At 44.2% G+C, this 13,483-nt stretch overlaps 2 protein-coding genes across 4 annotated transcripts in view; one reads left to right on the forward strand and one right to left on the reverse strand.

Moving 5' to 3' along the window:
* The window catches only part of CCDC172 (coiled-coil domain containing 172), a 335,882-nt gene that overhangs the window by 105,433 nt on the left and 216,966 nt on the right, over positions 1-13,483 (reverse strand). The gene's annotated exons all lie outside the window — the stretch shown is intronic.
* The window catches only part of GFRA1 (GDNF family receptor alpha 1), a 222,125-nt gene continuing 221,315 nt past the window's right edge, over positions 12,674-13,483 (forward strand). For 2 of the 3 annotated variants that reach the window (XM_082423429.1, XM_082423431.1), the window contains exon 1: positions 13,249-13,325. The gene's annotated coding sequence lies outside the window, so the exon portion shown is untranslated. Of the gene's footprint in view, positions 12,779-13,248; positions 13,326-13,483 lie in introns of those variants that run through there. The other variant, XM_082423430.1, reaches the window with a different exon arrangement.

The raw sequence follows: 13,483 nt of genomic DNA on the forward strand, positions 1-13,483 counted from the left end.
ATGCATTTATACAAAGGTCTCTATTTTTTTCTTTATAAAAATAATTTGAAGTCTATGAAGCTGTTAAAATAAATCTTGATACCTTTTATTTTTCTAAGAAAGCGGAAGTTTCTTTGGATAAGATTAAATTAATAGAAACTCTTTAAGATTTGACTTTGGCTTCAAATTTAAAAGTCATTTGGTAAGGGTGGGTTCTAAACTCACTTCAAAACTATCACACCGGGGCTTCCCTGGTGGCGCAGTGGTTGAGAATCTGCCTGCCAATACAGGGGACACAGGTTCGAGCCCTGGTCTGGGAAGATCCCGCATGCCGCGGAGCAACTAGGCCTGTGAGCCACAATTACTGAGCCTGTGCGTCTGGAGCCCGTGCTCCGCAACAAGAGAGGCCGCGATAGTGAGAGGCCCGCGCACCGCGATGAAAAGTGGCCCCCGCTTGCCGCAACTGGAGAAAGCCCTCGCACAGAAACGAAGACCCAACACAGCCATAAACAAATAAATAAATAAATAAAGGAGTTCCTTGGAAAAAAAAAAAACAACTATCACACCATCTAGTCCCTCAACTGTTTTTATTATTTCCATTATTACATTGTTTCAAATTCTGTGTAGAGTAAATCATTCGTTCACCCAACTTATATTTAGAGTGCCTACTTGAGCCAGGCCCTTGCTGGGTGCTGGGGATACAAGAATATGGCAGACATGCTTCTGCCCTCACAGAGCTCAGAGTCTAGAGGAAAAAGACATATTGAACAAGGGATTGCAAGTCTGATGAGAGAATGCCGGGGGATAGCAGAGAAGGCTTCCCAGAGGAAGGGTCTTAGAAGCCACGATGTTCAGCCAAACAAAAGAAGGGCCACATCAAGAGCCAGGCTAAGGGACCAGCAAGTTGTAAAGCTCTGAGGTGGAACAGAAAGAAGGTCAATACAGTTGGAGCTTAGGAAAGTGAGGGGGAGGGTTGCAAGGTGAGGCTGGGGCAGATCACACAGGACCCTGTTACCCCATCTGCCTTTCAGAATTCATGGTACAGGCACACTGATAGGGACAAAACTGGATCCTCCCAGCCTGACACATCTCCCAGACCAGCCCTCTGAGAACTGTTCACCTGAGTGCCACCAGCCAGGCAAAGCAAAGGCTCAAAGGGCAAAGACACCGCCTCTGAAATCTTTTTATAAAGATCCTATATATAAAATAATATATATTCATATGTAGGTAATCTATGTATATTGTAATATAATATATGTAATACATATGTTCAAATATATTTTTGAATATGAAAATATATGTATGACTATGAATGTGTGAGTATATCTTTTATATTTTACTACCTTTTCAGTGGAGCCCTTCTCCCTCACCACTGCAGCTGCCTTGGTTTAGGCTTCTAGTTCATCACACCCCTCAGGCTGTATTATTCAGTCTCCCTGCCTCCAGCCTCTTCCCTTTCCAATCTCCACTGCCATGTTTAATACTGTCACTTTCCTGGTTAGAAATCCCTGAGAAACTCTAGATGAACCTCTGATACATCTGCTTTACCCAGAGGGCAGAATCCAGAGAAGTTTCTGGCCCGTATCCACTTCAGCAGCCAGACCTCCTGCCGTTCTGCCCTTCTCCACATCCTCCCCTTCACCTCTGGGCGCTCTGTGCTGTAGCCAGGCATCCACACAAGCTTTCCACTCTTCATCTCTCAATCTATGCTGGGAAACACTGGTTCCATGGGATGTTAAGAGGAATTAGGCCCTCAAGTAGTTAAATATGTTGGGAAATGATGATAAAGTTTGTTATGAGTTGAATTGTGTCCCCTCACCCCAAAGTTATGTTGAAGTCATAACCCCTGGTACCTCAGAATGTGACCTTATTTGGCAATAGGGTCTTTACAGAGGTAATCAAATTAAGATGAGGTCATTAGGGTGAGCTCTAATTCAGCATGATTAGTGTACTTATACAAAGAGAAAATTTTGGACGCAGAGACAAACATACATGGGAAGAATGTGAACATGAAGGCAGAGATTGGAGTGATGTATTTTCAAGCCAAAGAATGCCAAAGAGTGCCTGCATCAGGACCATTAGACGTTGGAGAGAGGCATGGAATAGATTCTCCTTCGCAGCTCTCAGAAGGAACCAACTCTGCTGACAACTTGATCTTGGCCATCCAGTCTCCAGAACTGTGAAACAATAAATTTCTGTTGTTTAATCCACTCAAAATGTGGCACTTTGTTATGTCATCTCTAGGAAGCTAATGCAAAAGTAAACAGCTCATTTCAGCGCAAGACTTTTCAGAGTTTTTAATATGCTAATGTATATCCTAAACTCCAAGAGGGGATAGAGCATCCCAAACTTATTTGACAACAAAGCTTTTCTCCCCCAGTGCATTTCATGGGAATCAGTAGACTGAAGAACACACTTTGGGAAATGCAGACCCAGGACTTTGAACTTAGCTAAGGGTTAAGGAGGCAAATATGCAGTGAGTGAATGAGTAAACAAGTTCTCCCTGAGTTGTGAATAACTAACAGCCATTTAACATTCCTGAACGTTCTCCTCCACAAAGTGCATCTCTAACTGGTAGATGTTGAGGCCCTGTGGAAAACTGAGTGAAAAACTGTCAAGGGTGAGAGGATAAACATTTGGGGGTGATAAGATATTCCATCCTTTTCTCTCTTAACTACCACGCTGATCAAGGTCCAGCTGTATAATTTGTGGGGGCCAATGCAAAATGAAAATGCAGGATCCCTTGTTCATAAATTATTAAGAATTGCAAAATAGTGACAGCAGAGCATTAAGCCAAGCTCAGGCCCCTTGTAAACATGGGGCCCGTCTCATGCTCATGAAACCACTCCTTCTTTGATGGATCCAACCTAATCCTTCATGATCTTATACTGCTGTCTATTCATTTCATGAATTACATGTAGAATATTTCTGTATTGGAGGTCCCCCATACCACCCCCAGGTTCAATGATTCTCTAAAAAGATGCATAAGATTCAGTATCTAGTTGTATGCATGGCCATGATTTATTACAGTGATGGGAGACAAAGCAATATCAGAATGGGAAAAGGCACATGGGGCAAAGTCCAAGGAAACCAGGGACAAGCTTCAGAGTCCTCTCGCAGAGGAGTCACACAGGACCCGTTTAATTCCCCCAGCAAAGTGTTGTGGCAACATGTGAAGTGCTGTCTACCAGGGAAGCTCACTAGAGACTTGGTGACCAAGGTTTCTACTGGGGGCTGGTCATATAGTCACACTCTTCCCAGCATGATCCAAAATTCTAGACTCCTAGAAGGAAAGTGAGTCTTTAGGATAAAGCATATTGTTTTCACAAACTGTTTAGGCATGGTGAGTCATTCCTGTCAGGAAATGCTGGGAACCGTCCTAAAATCCAAGTTCCCCGATGCCAGCCAAGGGCCAACCTCGTAAGCAGGCCTTTCTCAGGATAGTGGTTCCAGGCCTGCCACGTTACCTCTTTTCTGCACAGTCCAAAGGTGTGTTTTCTACAACTCATTAGGTTTTGCTAATAAGTGTTTACACTAACAGGGAATAGTGAATTCAGACACTAATCAGCTTCTCTGAACACTCTTTCCAACTCATGGTGAGTTGATATACTTGTCAATGAATTCAGATTTCTTCTGTTCAACAATTTAAGAAGACTCCTCCAAGAAGCCTGTAGAAGATGACACACAGTGAGTCTCAGCTATTTGGCAAAGAAATCTTTCCATCTCTACTCCTACAACTTACTTGAGCATGAGGTAAAAGTGGGAATTTATCATACCTTTTTTAGAAGCATTACACGCAAGCATTTGGGTGCTGTTACAAACCAACTCCAAGCTGACCACCAGTTTCCAGAAATGAGTCTCTTTTTGGGAGCTCGATGCTCATATGCTCCAGAACATGGTGTAATTTGGTGCTGCAGCCCTTTCTCCTTCCAAGCAAGTGGCCGCAAACTCAGTCACACTAAAATGAAATTGACTGAAAACACTTCTAAGTTAACTCTCCCAAGGATGTTGGTGTTTGACAGAGGACACTAAGTATATCAAAGCCTTAAAGATGGCTCCTCAGCCAACAAAGCAGGGAATCATTTTGGTAGGATAGGAAGCTATCCTGAAGCCTCTGATGAACATTCTGCACACTCAGAATTGGATGCATGTAACAGAAGTCCCAGTTAGTTCACTGAAAGTTTGCACTGACTTGACATTCTTAACCATTTCTTAGTCTTCACAGTAGGTACAGTGGCAATGACTCAGGTTAAGCCAACTGTCTTCTAATATTTTTGGAGAGGCATGTAGGAGAAGGGGTCTGGGGTAACAATCCAAACCATCCAAATTTCTATTTGTCCAGATTGTGTTTGGTCTTGATCAATTCTCATGAGGTTACTACCTTAGTATTTCATGGAGGGAGCAATTAGACAATTCACCAATCATTTTCAAAGCTATATTAGTATTTAACACAGCAATTGAATGTACTGGGGAATGTAGAATATAAAAATATGGGTTTTGATCTTCAGAACATCATGAAGTGTTATCTTCGATAAACACTGTGGCATACGGGAAGGGACACTGGACTTAGAGCTTGGCTCCTTGACTAAGAAGTTGAGTGGCCTTGGGCAGTTCACTCTTTGGCAAGTCACTAGACAGCTCTGAGCTTCAGTTTCCTCATCTGCTCAGTGGAGAAAATGACCTCTCCATCACAGAGTAGGTATCAGGATCAAATAATGTCATTGAATTCATGTGGAAGTGGTTGGTAAACTATAAACTGTGTGTGTGTGTGTGTGTGTGTGAGTGTGTGTGTGCACTTAAAGAATAAGGAAAAGTGACTGCATTTAAGAAAACCAGCACGTCTAATAAATGATGGCAATAACCCAGCCCCATTATGGGGAGCAGTTACTGTCACCGTCTGCATCGCTGATGGTACAATTAACTTAATTAACACATACCTCTGTGGCAAGTCCGCTGAAATAACACTTTTCCTTTTCACATGCCCCAGCTTTGCCAGCGAGGCATCTCCAAGTCATGCATCTTCCAAGTTGAGAAGCCAGAGTGTTAAATGGCTTTGAGTTGGTATGCAGAAAACAGAATTCCAGAATACCCACATGGCTGGCAGCTCAAATTACCTAAAGCAATATCAGGAACCTCATCGAAATCTTGTAGAATAAGGCAGAACGACACCAATCCCTCCTAAAGTGGAGGTATGCCTGGGTGGGATGGTTGGGACCCCCTAGGGAAGCCATTCTCACCAAATCCAGAATAACTTTCCACAAGGATAACATCCTGTCCCTGCATGAGGTACAAACAAGGGAGCCTTTGGTCTGTCATGATGGTAACAAGGGGTAACAAGGGCTTTTGACAAATGGGAGTGAGTCTGTGTCTAGATAAGGAGCAAGTCTGTTGATGGGCCACTTGGCCATAGCACGGACCTCTGCTGATAGCCTTGGTTGAACGCTCTAGAGGGGTGGTCTGGGGAGACCTGGGATAAAGGGTCATACCACTTCTATTTGGGGGTCTTTAGTTTCATTCCAGTTCTTTGGAGTAGTTGAAAACCTCTTAGGAACGTTCCTGCTACTCTATTACCCTCTCTTTCCCCCTTTTCTCAAGTCCATGCATCCACTCATTTTCTACTTTTCTACCTATCTCTTCTGACTCTGTACAGCTTTATTTTTTATTTCCATTCATGTTGACAATTCGCCCTACACTCCTTTACCGTATTGATTATTTCAGATATGCAGCTCATCAATGAGATTACACTTTCCTTCAGGGCCAACATTCTTCTGTATTTTCCACAGCAACCTAGCAGGGGGCTGGTCCATGATAGAGGCTCAGGCAATAACTGTTGAATTTATTTTTTCTTCTTTCACTTCTTTCATTAAAAATTGGATGTACTAGTTCCAGTAGATTGCCTGCTTGTATTGGAGACCCAGTATAACACTGGCTTAAATAAGACAAGTTTATTTGTCTCCCACATAATAGTATGGAGATGGAAGGTCCAGGGTAGGCAGACAGCTTTGCTCCAGGAGGTCATCCTGGGACTCAAGTCCCTTCTCTTTGCTGCTCTGCTATCTCTAGTTGCTATTCTCACCTGCCTGGTCAAACATAGCACATCAAGCAGCAGCATAGAAGACAACAGAAAAATGTAGAGTAAGGCTGGCCCTCAGAGATTCTTCACGTCATTTCTGTTACATCTAATTCATCGGTTCCAGGCCACAGGACCACAACTGGCTGCAACTGAGGCTCGGAAGTATAGTCTTTATTCTGGCGGGCCAGATGTCCAAATAAAAATCAGAGTATGATTAATATAAAGCAGTGATTTTCAAGGTTTTAAACCATGATTCACAATAAGAAACATATTCTACATGACAATACAATACAGGCATCATACACATACAGAAATTAAAACTGTTTTGAAACTATTTTTACCCCTTCTTTGTGTAATGCATTTTTACATTTCACAAATTTTTTTTGTGATGAATGAATGGAGTGTGGCCTGCAATTTGAAAGGCACTACTTTAGAAGGATGAGAGAAGAATCCTAGGGGGTAACTAGGGCTCTCTACCATTGGGAAGGAAGCATTTGGGTCTGACCTTAGGTGAGATCATTTACCTGCATCCTTTGTAGTGTACATCACAGTACTATCCACAGTACTGGAGAGATACAAGAAAATAAATAAATCAACCAAAGTAATCAGACCACAAATCAATTGAGCAATCAATGAAACCTTAGAGAGTAAAGGGGAATCTCTACTGACACTTGAGACAAAATATTGAAGGCTAGAGGGGCTTTTCCACCAAGAGATCCTCTAGGGATGGGAAAAGAAGAAATTCTTTTTGTCTCTTAATATGGGTTATGTGTAGATAAAACACTCACACAAATATCCATCCTATTGATCCTTCTGTATTTTAAGCTTAACAGATAATTCAGATCAAAACCAAATTGATCTCATGTTAATTCTTTGTCATGGCCTCAAATTTATGAACTGTGTCAAGGGCAGCCTCATATATTCATTGTGCTACTGTATGTCCTAGACTATCTTAATTCACTTTTGTGCTAGAATAATCTATATACTAGATTTGTCATTCCTTCTATATACTTCAAATCTGGGGAAAACCTCAGATCATGTGATGTTCTTTCCTTGACAGTTTCAACTGACTTTTGTCAGATTTTTGACAGAGGAAAATAAAATCAACAACTCGAAGAACATTACACTACATTTGTAATCAGAGCAACCGTTTTGCACGAGTTTGAAAGGACTTTTAAATGATGTCACAATAGATGCTTTAAAACAGGCCCAAATCCTTTGTGCTACGAGCACTGTTGGCTTAATTAGTTCTGGTGGGGGCTTCATCATTAACTGCGAGCTAATTGTGTTAGTGGGCTCCTACTGCAGTGCTGCCAGAGGTTTTGGTTTTGGTAAACAGTGCATTTCCATGGCATTTATCGAAAGACGCCTGGTAAGTGGCAGGACAAGGATACGCTTCACTACAGAGCTTTCCATTGTTGCAGGCAGGGCCTCTGAACCGCTCACTCCCAAGTTTTTGGTCACCTTTGCTGCTTCCCGGCTTCATCACTGCTTGGAGAGGCCCCATCCCACCACTTCAGACCTAATAAGTAGCAGTAGAAGTCAGAAGTTTTTACTGCCTTAAAGGCTGCTAAAAGGCTTCTGAAGAAATGAGTCAGTGTTTTCAGTCTTGTTTTCATTCCACGTCCCAAAGCTCATCCGGATCGGCCTCTGTGTTTGCTGCCTCCGGAGAGAGAGACTAATTACTGGACAAAGCTGGGGATTAAGCTTCCCTCTTGCCCTTATGAAGGAACAGTCCCACTGGAACAGGGTTTAGGGCTTATTAGGAGAGTAGTGGAGAGAAAAGGTGTCTCCTCAGTGCAGCCATTCCCCATCCTTTTCGGATGAAGAGGAATGAAATGTACAGGGCTTTTCATCCAGCACCTTTGGCAATCACTAAGAGAACCTTGCAAGTCCCCTGCAGATGGGGTATCTTTTGCCATCTATCCAAGCAATAAGACATGACAAGCACTTTATTTCATCAGGGCTGCACACCTTGAATGCATTTCGTGGCATAAGGCCAAAGTACAAATGACTTTAACTCTCACGAAATGCAATATTCTTTCACAAATGCATTAAAACCCTTGCACTGGCTTATTACTACTAAGAAATGAAAATTACTTGAAAACTAAGGAGGAAGAGAGGTTTCCTAAGATAGGGTCCTAGGGGTCAGGCACCTTGACAGCCAATAAGAAGCTTCCATTTGCAAATAATGTTCAAAAGACACATCTTAATATAGTCAGCCTGGAAAAGGGCTCTGAAATCTGGAAGCAACTGGCTCTTCCTGTATTGCCAAAGGGCAAATGTTGAAGTACAGCCCTAGAAGGTTAGATCATGTCAGCATATAGACCGTTACACCAGCCTTCTGGGTTTGGATGAATACTATTTTCTCATTTTCCTAAAAGATTACACATGGTCTTGTGTGTTTATAAAAGAATTTTTAACACTTTTGGGTGAACTTGGCTTTTAAAAATTTGCCTTCGAGGATGAAGACTCCAGGGTAACTGCAATCTGGCCCTTCTAAATCCTTCTCTTCCAGAGAGAGACACATTTGTACATGATTAGAGAACTTCAGGTGGGAACTTTACTCTGCCTCTGGCTTTATGCCTTAAAATATGACCTAAGGCAAGCTATCATTTCCCAGAAATGAAATATGTCATATGTTACTATTAAAGTGAACCAGAAAAAGAGAATTCTATTACAATAATGGGTTTTGTTTTACAAAAAAGTAAATGTCAAATCCCCAAAGGAGTAATACATATTTGATACTATTATTGGAACAGCAATACCAGTAACTGCATGAGGTACTTATATTTAGTACTATTCCTATAGTAAAGGGATTTTATGTAAACCTTTCAGTAGAATTATTGTGTCAGAGGAAAATGATAAACATCATCACTCATTATTCATGCAATCAGTATACATTTATTGGAGGTGACTGTGTGTCATTTATCAGTCTAAATGCTGGGGATGCAAAAATAAAATGAATAGAACATCTTCCTGCCTTCAAGGAACTCACATTCCAGTTGAAGATACAGATATAGCAACCAACTACAATGCAATGTCACAACTGCTGTAATAAAGATTCCAACTGGTCCGTGAGAGTACACACTACAGAGAATGATTCTTCAAACAGGAGTCCTTGCTATCCTTAGTGGCCTGTTAAAGCTGAGCTGGATCTTCACATATTCATCTATCAGGATGAAGTGTATATGAAGCAGATGGAACAGCATGGGCAAAGATGTTGCAGCAAAAAAAAAAAAAAAAAAAATGCATGGCACGTTTAGGTAATAATGAGTGGTTTTGTGTAGCTATGGAGGTAAGCCTGTCAAACTGTCTAATGTCAAATACTTTGATAGACTAGTTTGAGTTAAAAAAAAAACCTTGAGTGATTTTTGAGCGGTATAATTTGACAAAATGAATGTATTTTGCATTATACTCTATAGGGCCAAGGCAATGAAAGTAGGAGACAAAATACTGCATGGAATAAAACTGTCATACTCACCATGACTCAACTGTTAACTTACAAAAATACACTTACATCAAGAAATGCAAGAAAATTGCTTACTTCATGTGCTTATGGGTGGATTGAACCTAATTTTGTAGCATTAAAACCAATTTCCCACTGAGAAAACATGTCACAGAGGATGGCATGAACCTTTCTAATTATTAACAATATTTGATATTTCAATGTCACCTTTCATCCCGAGATCAGTCCTGTACACATGGGAACAGATAAGCTCCAAGGAAACAGAGATAATACTAATACAGTAATTCACACTGCATTTCTATCGTCTATATTCCAAGGGCTTTCCAGCCGTGTATTTCTCTTACTTTTACTTTTAGAAGGTGGTGGATACAGTTGTAAAGAAGAGTTTTTTTTGTTTTGTTTTGTTTTTTGTTTTTATTAGCTCCTACTACAAGAAGTCTTAGCATGGAGTAAGGGCCACATCTTTCCATACACAGCTATCCTTGGGAGATCATTCCCCTTTCCTTAGCTTCTTTGTTTGCTGATCTCCTTCTGAGACACAGCAGTGGGTTGTGTTTTCATGGATTCTCCAACTTTCTCAAAAGATTAACATCATCATCATCATCATCATCACAACAACCTTAACTACTATTGCTGCTCCTTATAAAACACTCACTTTATGCCTGCCCTGTTCTAGTATTTGAGGAACTTTAGAAATACACCACATTAACTAATTTCACACCAACATTATAGAGTAGTGCTGTTCAACAGAACTTTCTGTGATGATGGTAATGTTCTATATCTGTGCTGTCCAATATTGTATCCACTAGCCACAGGGAGCTATTGAGCACTTGAAATGTAGCTAGTGCTACTGAAGAATTGCATTTTTCTTTTATTTAATTTTCATTGAAATAGCCTCATGGCTAGTAACTACTCCTACTCTATTGGACAACACAATACATACTTCGTGGTTTATTAAAAAAAAAGTCTGTTTTCATCATCAGTAAGAACTTAATGAAGACTAGTGTGAGTGAAGAGTTCAGAAATATCTTGAAGCTACAAATATTTTAAAAGAAGTCCCATATTTTACATTTGGAGAACTTTTATTCCACCCTTTCTGCTCGCTATTAACATTTTATTTAAAAGATGCCTGTGGAATGGTAGGAAAACATAGGATCATTTCTAAACAAAGAACACTTAAAAAAGATGCAGATGATGTCCTTAAATGAAATCTCATTGTCATCCAACCATCCCACATGGTCAGCAATGATAGGCTATAGGCCATCCACTGAAAATTGGGATTCCAATTACTGATTTTTCCAAAGGGAGACATTCACCTCTGCTTATAAAAAGGAATGATGAAAGAGGATTTTATGTTTTGGGTGTCCATGGAGAAACAGACTTCAGATAAACTCTTAATTCACATTTCCGCACTTCTCTCACTAAAACCACCTCCCCAGGATTTCTCTAGTTTGTGTGTGAAAATATGGGAATAAACTTACTTGACGTGAATAAGCTGATTGGAAGACAATCACATTTCCGTTAGTCCACTCTGTAACTTAGACTGTTACCACTGCCAGAGAAAGAGAACTTAAGTAGCCCTTGGTTTGAACCATCTGCCGCGAAAATGTGACATATGTTTGCTTTGTTTACTCAACAACCAAGTGTAAACTGATACACTGAACAAGGAATCCGTGTGTGGTGTGACTACGTGTGTGTGTGTGTTCGCGCGCGTGAGGAAGGGGGTGCTTGATGAGGGCTTCAGTCTCCTCATACCTGCCCCCGAGGAACACGTGCACAGGAGCGCAGATCCGTGGGACGTCCCCGGGGTTTGGGGCGCCAGTCGACGTGCAGACACACTCCAAACAAAGCGCCGCACGCAAGAGAGTGGCCGCCGCAGCAGCAAGGGGCGCGCCTGGCTGATGTCTAGTTTAACGGAGAGCTACCCAGCCCTCCCCTTTCCTCCTCCCTTTCTCCCCGCTCTGACACCCCGGTTTCAAACTTCAACCAAAGCCCTTGCCCTTTTCAATTACCCCCAGCCCCACCCCTCGATCTTTTCTCTCCTCGGCAGCCCATTGTCTAGTACGATGGGTTTGCATATTTGACAGCTGGGCTCACCCACACTTGATTCAAGCTCTGTTTCCCTAAGAGATGAACTTAGACATCAGCAAAGATCCCCAATACAAGTCCTGAGCGGCCGGATGAGCTTGCCACTGCGGGCTGTTTCCCAGACCCCTCTCTGGACACAGTGTAGACTTCGGTGTCCCGGGCGCCCCCCGGCGTGTGTGGAGGGGAGCGTGTGTTCAGGGCGCGGTATGGGGGTCGGCAGCCCGGCTGAGAACGAATGGTCCCAAGGATTGGGGTGAAGGGCTGTGCGTGTGTTGAACCTTTAAATTTATTATTATTTTAAAATTTACTTTTGAAACAGCCAAGATGGAGGTCAGTTTATAAATTTCCCAAAGCCAGGTCTGACGCGGTTTAAATGCAGTGGGTCAGGGGTTCCGCTTTTGTCTCCTTGTACAAGCGCGAGGAGAGAGGTAAAGGCTGCGTGTGCATGTGTGAGTGTGAGCGAGTTTGCGTGGAGGATTGCGTGGGCGCATCCCGCGATCGCAGCTCCGAGGGCCTGGGTCTGAGTGTGTTTTTAACACGCCAAATCTTGAGTCACAGCCGCGAGTGACGTGGGGAAAAACTTTGTTCGGAAGAAGGGTCTGGTTTGATTGCGCTAGGACGAAGAAAGAAAGAGCCCTTGTGCATTGTGCCCTCGTGTGTGTGTGAGAGACAGAGAGAGAGAGACAGACACAGAGAGAGAGAGAGAGAGAGAGACAGAGAGACTAACGGCGCTCGTGGCCGGCTGCAGAGCGCTGTGTGTCCTGTGCGCGCTGGCGGGATCCGGCCCCGGGTCCCACCGCCCGCGAGCGTGTGTATCTGCGGCGTCCCTGCCGGCGAGTATCAGAGGGCGCTGGCGGTGTGCTGCGGGGTGGCAGGGGCAGGGGCAGGCGGAGGGGCCTCTGGCAAAGAACTCTGGCCTCGGAACCCGCTGTCCGCCGCGCATCTCCCAATAAACAGTAACATCCCTAAAGGGCATCCGAGCCGGGGCTCTGCTGGGAAATCATCCTGGCCCAACTTGGTCTTCTGAGCTCTCGGAGATTACTGCATCTTTCTTCGTAGCGCAGAGACGTGAGCCTGGAAAGGGAAGGAGAGGGCGAGAACAACCCCCCAAATAAATAAATAAATAAACTGGCTTCTCGCCGCAGCTGGAAACGGTCGATTGAGCCCAGGTTGGTGGCATTTGGAGAGAGTTTTCTCATTCTGTCGGCTTGGGAACCCGTCGCCGCTCCCCCACTCCCCTCTACCCCTCTTGTAGGCGCCCCTCAACTTTGGGGCCCAGGGGCGTGCGCGGCGCGGGGCTGCACCTGCCCTGGCGCTCCGGGGCTGCGGGCCCGTGCGCTCGGCCTGGGTGGCAGCGTTGATGCGCCGGACGCCAGGGCGCCGGGCTAGTGTGTGCGCGGCGCGGACGCCAGGGAGCAAGCAGAGGACCGAGCGGCGGGTAGGGGCGCAGGAGCCGGGTTTCGGCCCCAACCGGGACGTCGGTTCCCCCTCTCCAGGCTGCTTCGGAACGGAGGCGAGCCCGGGGAGGAGGGGATACAGCGACGGGGGGCAGCGATTGGTGGTTTGGGTGGGGAGGGCTGGCTGAGCGAGCGAGCTGGCGCGACGAGGGGGGTGGCGAACTTCCCGGGAGAAGGGGCTTTTTCCGCGAGAGAGAGCTGCCGCCGCCGAGTGCTTCGACTCCAGCCAGCGGCCGGCTCCGCTCGCCCCGCTCGGAAAGTAACGTTATTTATTTATTTGCTTGCGTTCAGCCTGTTGGGTTGGACCCAATAGACACCCCCTTGGACTTCGGCAGCCCGCCTCCGACCTCTCCAGCCTCCACCCTGCCCGTGCAGGCGGCTCCCCGGAATACACGCACATGCACCCCCGGCACCCCC

Source organism: Balaenoptera physalus (assembly GCF_965194825.1).
Source record: "Balaenoptera physalus genome assembly, chromosome: 14".
Lineage (NCBI taxonomy): Eukaryota > Metazoa > Chordata > Mammalia > Artiodactyla > Balaenopteridae > Balaenoptera > Balaenoptera physalus.